At 42.1% G+C, this 8,641-nt stretch overlaps 1 long non-coding RNA gene across 1 annotated transcript; it reads left to right on the forward strand.

Moving 5' to 3' along the window:
- Positions 1-892: 892 nt before the first annotated feature.
- On the forward strand, positions 893-7,238 carry LOC149912270 (uncharacterized). The gene is made up of 3 exons (XR_016462066.1): positions 893-1,599; positions 2,651-2,714; positions 7,105-7,238. It is a non-coding gene; the product is annotated as an uncharacterized LOC149912270 (long non-coding RNA).
- Positions 7,239-8,641: the final 1,403 nt, after the last annotated feature.

Raw genomic sequence — 8,641 nt, forward strand, 5'->3', positions numbered from 1 at the left:
GGGGTTCTATCAGACGTTGGTCCTATCATGTTCCCTGAGATGTTTTAAAAGACTATTTTTATTTAAATTTTACAAGATTAACTTATACTGAAATAAAACTCTATGATCTGTGTTTCTCCAGTTCCCTACCTTTTCTTTTTTCCTTTCTTTTTTTTTAATAGCTGGAACAGTTGTTACCCTGCAGGTCTCCAGTGGAGCTGCTGATTTTAACCAGAGATTGAATATTTTGATAGCTGTTAAATCCTTTCTGTCTTCAGCATCCGCAGAGCTTTGGAGAGGTACCAGCTAGTCCTAGTGAGTTGTTGTTTGCCAGTTTGTGCCAGCCTCGTTTGCTGTACTTTTCATCTTCAGTCTCTGTTTGAGGCCCATCTTCATTACTTGAAATTACTGATCCTGGATGGGTGAATGAATACTTTTGTTGTGACATGGTGGGAAGGGATTATTCAAAGAATTCTTTAAGTTTATTTGCATTTTTGTTGTCTTTTAGTTCGTGGTCGTCTTGGGCTTGGAGATAACTAATTCACTTCTGACTTCCTGCTTCTGTAATACCTAGAAAGTTTCATTGGGTTTGTTGTATCCCGTGCAGTTCTTCTCCAAATTCCTGCTTTGCTCTTCTGTCTTCTTTTCTGCACACAGTCACTAATGATTTTCCCTTTCCTGTTGACTTCTCTTCTCTTGGGTCAGATTTCTTTCTTCTCAGTGAGATTAAGTGCACGTCAGTAGATTTTTAACTTTTTTTACTTATCTAGCTAACTTCCTCAGCTACTGGCTTATATTTCATATTAGTCTTTCTTACCTGTATATGTATATACATAAGATTCATTGTATCATTTTTCCCACAAAGTAAAGCTTCTAAGATACTTCTGTTACTGCACAAAAAGATCCAGCTTTAAATAATGTTTTGTGGAAAACCCAGCTAATCATGAAATCTTTAGCTGTCAAGAAACGTGTTGCTCAGTCCAGTAAAGCTACTTCTGTTAATTCAGGATTCCGTTAATTAAGCATTCACTTCATCAATGGAGACCACAGTGGAAATGTCAGGAGATGAGGAAGCGGGAGATTTTCCAGCAAGAAACGTTTAAAGCAGTAACCCTGAAGTCAGCTTTAACAATAACCAGAGAACAAAAATTTCAAAGTGCTTGACAGTGGCCTTTAAGGTGAAGGATGAATACTGATCACAAATCAAGTTATCTTTTATTCTCTTGGAAAAGCTTTTGTAGCTACAAAAGCTAGAGGCTATAACAAAAGACAGCTCATCCCTCCTACTAGCCTTCAATTCAGTTGACACCTGTGCCACTGGGTCTACCCTGAGGTCAAGTTGAGTTCAGGCTGGGTTTTCACCCTTCTAATTTTCTCCCTGCATATCCTAAGAACTTCTCTGTACTCTCCCTGAATTTCCCATCCCTTCTTCCACAGGAATAAGGTTCTTCTTTTCTCTTGGAGCTTCAGGAAAAGCTCCCTGTTCATCCACGCCGGTGCTCTCCCCCACAGGCTCATCTTGCAGCTCAGGGGGATGGGCTGCTTTTGCACCTTCCAGACTTCCTTCTTGAGGAGGGACCAGCTTTTCTGGACCCCTTTACCTTTCAGGAAATAATCCAGGTATGTATGGGGAGGCCTCTCAAACTATGTGAAACACAGTGATTTCACTGCAAAGGAAAGCGTGCAGCATGCTTCACAGCTGGAAGGATCACATTTCCTTCCTCAGTGGGTGAAGCATTCACAATTAGATGTGGTGCCAAGGACAGCATCCGGACAGGGAGAGCTGGGTGAGGAGTCTTACAAAACGCATGCAGTGCTGCTTGTAATGATGCTGAGTTTGGTCTGTGGTACAGCTCAAAGTGGTGGCTGCAAAACATATGAGGCGAATTAATGGGGAATTTAAGCAAGAATTCTCAACTCAGAAATGGATAATTCCAGACAGCTGATGAAAGAGGGTTTCATACACACAGTTCACCTCATCTCATGCTTAATGGTTGGGCTTTGATGTTAGTGCAATCTTTCCTCCTTTGCCTAACAATTATTTATATTAATACTGAGATGATACTGCAGTCGTGTTTCTGAATCTTCCAACCAAATCCTTGTTTAATGTCATAGGCAGTGTTTTTCAGCCAGGTTTTCTCAAGAGAGTAGCTCTATTTCATGAAACAATTAAATTCAAATTTGCTTGGTGACCTAAAAGTCCTCAACTGGTTTTCAAGCTTGTAAACACAGTGGGAAGAAAATGATTCCTGAGAAATGAGAACGGAGTCAAGCTGGGGATAAATACTCTAAATAGTAATCTCAGCCACAAATCCTGTTTCAGGAGCAGAGAAAATGCAGGCATGGTGGTGATCCAGACTGACAAGACATGAAACTGCAGTACTGGTTTATTAAGTCTAGCACAAGCATGTTAATCAAAGTCAGTGAAAGAGAAAAGGAGTTGCTGGACTGAAGTGATAAAATCAGATACAAAATCTGATTTGCTAAAACAATCTGCAAGAGGCAAAATTTCATTGTAGGGAGCACGGTCACAAAAAGGTAGAGAGTGCTGTGCTCACTTACACTGAAGCAAAAAGCTGTGTAACAGTGAGGGAGAAAATCAGTATCATATAGGAATAAACAAAAAGAATATGTGCCAGCAGTAAGTCCTTTCATTCTGTTTGAACTCTAGGAAGCTGTGGGGACTGCACTGGGATCTGAATGCTAACTGCATTGCAACTCTTTTCAGGTTAAAGGTAAGGATCACCCCCAGACTGTCTGATTTTCCACTACATTCACATCAGTGCATATAAAAGCAGTTGTGCAAGATAAGAGCTATGCCTGAATCATAGAAACATATAATCGTTAAAAGGTTGGAAAAGACCACTAAGATCATCTGGTCCAACCATTCACCTACCACCAGTTAAACTATTCTTGGATATTCTGTTTTAGGAGAGCCTCAGTCAATGTCTTGCTAGTTCATACTTGCCTTCTGCAACACTTTTTGAACAAACAGTTTAGTAATACATTCTGATGGGGGGACATAGCTCTGGTCTTTGGCACTATGTCTGACATTTTCCTTAACTTGCTAGCAATACCTTACTCCCCTCCCTTATACTTACTCTACCAAGCATTCTCCCTGCTCTAATCCAAAGGATCACTGCATTTTCTGTTGTACATGGCCCAAATCTTGGTCTTCAGCAAAGTACGTATTTCTGTGTAGATGTTCACTGTTCCAATTGGTCTTTTCCATGGAAAGGATGACTGGGTTCAAGTGAAAACAGATTGTTGTAAAGCTTTTTCTATGCCATATTTTGGCCGATGGAAAGGATGGAATAATGCTGCTCCACTGCCACACTTGTGCTGCTTTTGAGTTGTGTCAGGGAAGATATGCTGCCACAGTGAGACCCGGTGTGAAGGGCTCTTGCCAGTGCAGTGGCTGTTTCCTGAATGCAGTCGCTGTAAAGATGGGAAACAGATCTGACTGTCAATTCTTTTTCTGCTATTTTGTGACTGCTGGAACTTTTACTATTTGATGCAGACACTCTTACTAAAACCTCTGTCAGTTGCCATCCCTAGGAAATGGTGATACTTGGCTGAGAGTAGAAAAGGGAAACCTCAGTTAGAGAAAGCGAGAAGCCTGGGGCAGGGAGCAGGGGGAGCACCCACCATAGATTTTCCTGCTGGAACCAGCAGGGAAAGGCTTCATGCACTTCTCTTTCTGCTCCCTCTTTGCTGAGTGGGAGGCAGAACACTTCTCCCCAGACATCCCCTGGTGCCTTCTGACGTGTCCTGTGCGGCACCTCTGAAGCACACAGCAGTCCCTGCAGATCAGAGAGCTGTCCTTCCATGCTTTCCTGGGGACGTTCGAGCAGATTGCATTCTTCAGGGTGGTTACTTTTTGTCCTGATTACCAAGAACAGCTTTACAAGGTTACTCAAACAGTGGTCTATCCAGAGGAAGTTGCGTAACTTGACCTGATGGCATTGTTACTGACTCAAGTGGGTTTTGAACGTTCAGATCTGGTGTTATTGGCTCTTGTTGTCCAATACAGTTTCTTTTCAACATGGCAGAGTGTTGAAATATTTCTTCAGTACACTGCATCTTTAACATCACACAGGCAAACAAGAGCCTCACAGCTCCTCCCTTCAAATTTGTGACAATTATTTAAATACCACAAGAAACATCACAAGAAGGATGGTATTTTTCTTTTTTTTTTTTTTTTAATATATATTTTTTTACTCTGTTTACAGCCTTTAAATTTATGGCTATGTTGGGTTGACTCCAAGTGGCAGCTAAGTCCCCACTCAGTTTCTCACTCCTTACCTGCAGTACTTGGGAGAAAAAATTGGAAGAGCAAGAGTAAGAACAGATTATGGTTCAAGACAAAGACAGTGTCTGTATCCCCAGCTTTTATGGTTGAGCTTGATGTCATATGATATGGAATTTTGTTCAGCTGGAGTCAGCTGTCCCTCCCAGCTTCTTTTGCAGCCACAGCATCCTCACTGGCAGGGCAGTATGGGAAGCTGAAAGTCCATGACTTGGTGTATGCACTGCTCAGCAGCAATCAAAACACTGCTGTGCTATCAACATTATTTTCATCCCAAATTCAGAACACAGAACCACTCCAACTGCTATAATAACTCTGTGCTACCTGAGACCAGGACACCTCCCAACCCTTCCCTTCTCTCCAGCCTACTTTCAGTGGGCCCAGAAAGGGAAAAAAAGACAAGGCCTATATACCGTGCAAGTGCTGCTCAGCAAAAGCTGGAACACCAGTTTGTTATCACCACTCTCTTGGCCACCAATCTAAAGTAAAGCCCCAAAGAAGCTATTACGAACTCCACCCTAGCTGGACTCAGTTCAATCTCTGCCCCTTTTTCCATGCCATTTACATCATGGTCAGTAATGCCCCACTATCTAATGCCTCTTTGTCAGCCACACCTCTCAACCTCACCTTCAGCACATCTACCCATTCCCTGTGTAACATCTGTAAAATGTACAGCAAATATCCACTGTGTTCATTCAACTCTGCCTGTCCATGCCCACCCCTGGGCCTTCCCTTGCCCAAGCCCAGGCCCCCACACCATCCTGGGGCTGCTGGTCCCTTTCCCAGCAAGACAACAGCAGGCTGGGCTTCGGCCCTTCACAGCCCTGCCAGGTCAGCCCTTTGCCCAGCTGAGCCCACCTGTGGCCCAAACCCACCCCAGCTTGTGGGCCTGTCCCCCCCCAAGGAGACTCCACACCCAAGGTCTGCACCACTGTCCCTGACCGCCTTCCTGTGCTTGGGAACATAGGATGGGATCAGGTTGCCAGGGCCTGCCCTGAACTCCCCATGGGGACCCCCAGCACTCTTGTCTTACAGGGTGCCCCTGGCCCATCTTCCCATGCTGTGTCACTGAGTGGCTGAGAACTCTTCCATCCTTTTAAAAAAATTGTTGTTGTTTTCAGCTTTTGTTTGTTTCTTACTTTCTGCATCCAAGCTGTGTTTCTTGCCCAAGCGTGAACCTTAGAGATGAATCTTTCAAAACAACAGAACATAGAACCATACTTCACAGCAAAGTTGTGTTTGCACTTGTGAATATGTTGACAAAAAGGCCAACTTTCAAGAAAGAAAGAAATTCAAGGGAACACAGGAGACACAGGAATAGTCTGTAGACAGAAATATGGGCTGCCCTTACGTATGAATGGGAAAATACTTCTTCTAATGTAATATGTAAATAATTATAGATGACGACCCCTAAGAAATATCTTACAAACAGTTGCTTTTTCCAACATCTTCTATTTTGTTGGTTCAGGTTGTTGTTTTTTATTCAGTTTTTGTGTCTCCTGGGCTGAATCTTATTGCCTTCTCTGGGCTGAACAGTTGAAACCTATCATTAAAATATTCCTTCTGCTAGATCTTTGAGAGCGAGCACTCAACCTCTGCAAATGCCCATTAGTTCTATATTTTAAGCTGCTGTGGAAGTTTGTTCTGCCGTGTCACATGCACAGTGTGCAAAGTGCAGTGTGAAGGGTCAGGCTGTGTCAGGTGGAATTCCCAGTCCGAACTGAACGTTGCTCAATTTTCCCACTGCCCAGAAGCATTTTGAGAAATGACCTTTCAGTCATGCCTTTAAGCAGGAATCTTCAGACTGTCCGACTTGATCCACCAGCCCTCACAACATGGGTATATGAAAGTTGGGGCCAGGACTTTATTCCAGACTACAGGGTATTTTAGTACTGCTCATCAAAGCCCCTGGTTACTCTTACCAGTGTAGTGCACTCCATGTTCTTAGAGAACATACTTCTAAACAACTTAGCTGGCCTTTCAGCATGTTCTGCTTCTCACCTGAGTTAACCATTAAAGAAGGCTGAACAAAGGACATTATTTTCCTACTGATGGCAAACAAATCCAAAGAGAATGATACGGTAGAATTGACAAAGCAGCATGAAATAGAAAGAAAGAGAGCTCTGACACTGATGACTCAAAACCAGCAAATACTCCAAATTTCAAAGCCAGCGTAATTTGAAAACTGTGATGAAATCATAGGAGTATGTTTAGCAAAAAACACTGTGATTACCTCTTTCTTGACAGTCTGCTGCTTCATGGATACTTGACTGATATTATGTGCATTCATAGCAGTACACAGTTTGAGCAAATGAGTTTCAAAGTACAAAGCTAAATGTTTTCATAATTCAATATTTCAGGATGAACATAGTGCAGGTGTGACCTAGAAAATCAGTTCTCTAGAAACATAGTCCATTTCTTTTGTTACATTTTGGCTTATTGAAGGATACAGGTAAGATTGCATGTTACAGTTGTCACTGGAGCACGCATTTTACATAAAATGTCTATTTAAGTTTAAAAAATATTTTCCTTTTTTTTTTTTTTTTCAGTGTTGAAAAGATATTATGCTGTTTTGTGGATTCTGGGCTATCATTTATTCACACTTTTATGTACCTCTGACTGCAATTCCTGCATATATCAATTCTCTCTTTAGCAGCTTCATCTGCAGGAAAAAAAATGGCAGCACAACAGTTGTCCTATCTGCAGATTTTGCAAGGAGCAAAACTTGTAGAGCAAATTCTGAAAAACATTTCAATACAGTTTTCCTTGTGCGACATCTAATACTGCTAAAAGCTGTGTTTTGTTCCCATTTCTAGGGATTTATTTACTGTATGAGGGAACCATCAGCTGCACTTCCTTTCTCTTGTAATTCTTACTCCTTGATTGAAGTTGCTGTTACATGGCTTCTCCTGGTAGCTGTTGGCACTGTCTGTGGTCTCTACCAGCATCATGATTTGGAAGGTACGACATTTCTGGCTCAATGGAAAGAAAGTACATGTAGTAGATGTAGAAAGTCATGCTTCCATGTTCTGACAGCACTTGGTTACAGGACGGCAGTCCTTTGGCACTGTGCAGCTGGGTGTGATTTAGAAAGAAGTTTGCCGAGGCATCTCCAGACAGTGTGGGAAATTCAGTTCACCAAGGGCTTAGAAATGAAGGATGTATATTCCTGTGCCCTTTTTCTGTTGCTGTGCTTTTTCTTGGCAGTGTGAAAGTAGGAAACAGTAACGGAAGGAACAGAAACCTGCAGATGATGTTCTTGCAAACAAAGTACGCTCATGTTACTCTTGAGATTTTCACCTTGCAGATCGCTGAGTAGAATTCAGGTGCTTATGCATGAATGGCTACAACTATTTTAGATGCCTTGGGACACCTGAAACATTCAGAAGCCTGCAGACATGCCATGGATCCTACAGAAGATCTGTATCCGTGTGGAGAGAAAGTTACAGGCCAAGAGAAAAGCTGGGGAGGCTTAATTGGTGTTAGATGTCCTGTGCTTATTTGAAAGATTCCTGTCTACACTGCGTCTCAGGTGAGTGTCCTGTGTCTGAAAGGAGAGGGCAAAGAGTGGAGAAGGGAGGTTCACATGGATGTGTTGGTAGAAATGTTCTGTAGATTGTAGGTAAGTTGGCTCTTATCTTCACCATCACTGTTAGTAAGAAAACTATTTTGCACTGTATAGCACTGTATGAGTGTGCCTTTCAGTGCATGGATTGTTCTTACCGTGTTTGCTCTGAGAACTTGCCCCTTGCTCTACAGCACTGGTGACGTGAAAGAGGGGAAGGTTGAGCTCATCACAGCACCAGTACTTTTTGTGAGAGTACTTATATAGTGTATGTTAGCCTCCAGAACTGCTGGATGTTCTTTCCCCGGGTCAAGAGGTACTGCTTAAAATGGAGATTGCTTATGTTACCTGAAAGCAAGTAAACTGTGTTACAAATACTGATGAAATGATTTATTCTTCTTCATTCATACAAATACAATTAAACCACTTTTCTCCACTCTTCCCTCTAATCCTCACATTGACACAGAGTCAGTGGGACAGTTGTTATTCTGGGGTTTGCTATCTGACAGAACAAAAAAATAAAGGACTTATTCATTACAGAATGGTTTATGGTCAGTGAAGCTCTGACTACCTGTTCTCTTTAGCTGTACTGTATTCTCATGTCAGGAATGAGAAAATACAAACTTGTCCATTTCATTTCTCTTTTGGGAACAAAAAAGTTGTAGCAATTTTTGTTTGGACATGTGCTAATTTTTCTTCCTGATTTAGGACAGAATGGTTTGGAAATGGCTTTTACGGAGTGCTTTGGAAACTGTTCCCAGCTAATGAAAGCTATTAAGCAGCCAGAT

This window comes from Phasianus colchicus, chromosome Z, assembly GCF_987193195.1.
Source record: "Phasianus colchicus chromosome Z, bPhaCol1.hap1.1, whole genome shotgun sequence".
Lineage (NCBI taxonomy): Eukaryota > Metazoa > Chordata > Aves > Galliformes > Phasianidae > Phasianus > Phasianus colchicus.